Raw genomic sequence first — 1,546 nt, 5'->3', positions numbered from 1 at the left:
CCAGGAAATATCCTAGATTTTCCCCTGCTGCTCGGTGGCTGTTTTGGAGGCCAAAAGCTTTTCGGCTCTGTCCGCCCTGGATTTCCAGAACTCCGCCTGTTTCCTCCTGGGAACAGAAAATATTAGAAATAAATTCAGTCACAAATCGTAAAAGACACGTGATACGGGCAAAGCACTTTTTCGCGTTCGAGAAGTGTAACTATTCAATTGCACGTGTCGATCGCTTCAAAGCAAGTCAGAGACTCTGTTAGACGACCTGCCTCAGTCGATTTAAAAATAAAAAAAATATCAAAAAAAGCGGTAGTAATTTGAGAACTTTGGCGTCCTGTAGCGGTAAAATGAAGCATCATTGGATATAAGTAAGTTTGCTTAGATCGTCTTATTTTCGGGTAAGGACTTTGTGGTTAAGCGTTGTACAGTTATTTCAGGGACATTCCGTATAATGGCTTCAATTAGAAAAGTGAAGGTTTCTGAAAACTGTAACATGGTATAGGAACTATTTAGCAAAAAGGAAATAATAGCTTTGAATTAAAGAATCTGACAATATACGGGATCAGCGCTCAAAAAACATGAGATTTTTAAAAATATGCTAATTTGGACAATTATTATGATCGCTCTGTAATAACAACAAATATTTTGCTTTCCACAGGTTAATGAAGGAAAAAGTAAATTACCATGCGAATGCAAATATTTAGCGTTAAAATCGAATAACTAGAAAAATGTACAACGGTCAAACAATTTTAATTTGTTTGTAATAATGAAGTTATTATACATAAAAGAATAATCGTGGGATTGCATGGGGCCAATATCAATGTTATCCCGTAATTCTTAAATTGACTTTTGATATTTGTGGACTGTATAATTTATTTTTATGTTTGAACAACTAGCTCTAAATTAAACTAATTTTTCAGCAAGACCCGAATCTTAATTCTTATTTAAACAAAGCCGAATATGAGTCTGGTCACACACATACATGGGTTAAAAATAGAACCCCGGGGTAGCGCACAGCGAGGGTTTTACATAGTTGCCATTTAAGGCTAGTTTTTGATAGTCTACCCTTAACAATAATCAAGGTTTACATAATAATTAAAAAATATAATTAAATATAAAGTGTGCTATTAGAAAAAGAAGGTGTGCGTCACGGAACGCTTGACAGAAGTGATAACCTCATATTAATAGAAACCATAAAATATTGAACTTGTTTAACGGATGATGGCAATATCAGTTTATAATTTCAATATTCTTGTTTAAGTTAAAGTCTAATATTTCATAAATGGATCAGAAATAGGTAAAATGTAATTTAATTTCCTTTCGTTACACACAATGGCACACTACAAGTGACAAGTTGTAACTTTGAGTCAAGAACTATCATTATATTTTGAGCTATAGGGGGAAGGCCGGTCAATAGGGGGAAGGCCGGTCAGATATGCCTGACCGGTTAGCGACGACCATAAGTGAAAGTCGTGGAATAAAACCCACGGATCTGGATCGAAAGCCGTCGCCGCGGACCAGCTCGTGGCACAAACCGCAAACCGCCTGCAGTGCA

Source organism: Dendroctonus ponderosae, unplaced genomic scaffold (genome assembly GCF_020466585.1).
Source record: "Dendroctonus ponderosae isolate FM_Combo_2020 unplaced genomic scaffold, Dpon_F_20191213v2 Dpon_F_20191213_1, whole genome shotgun sequence".
Lineage (NCBI taxonomy): Eukaryota > Metazoa > Arthropoda > Insecta > Coleoptera > Curculionidae > Dendroctonus > Dendroctonus ponderosae.
The sequence above is the reverse complement of the archived record's forward strand: the minus strand, read 5'-3'. Positions refer to the sequence as shown.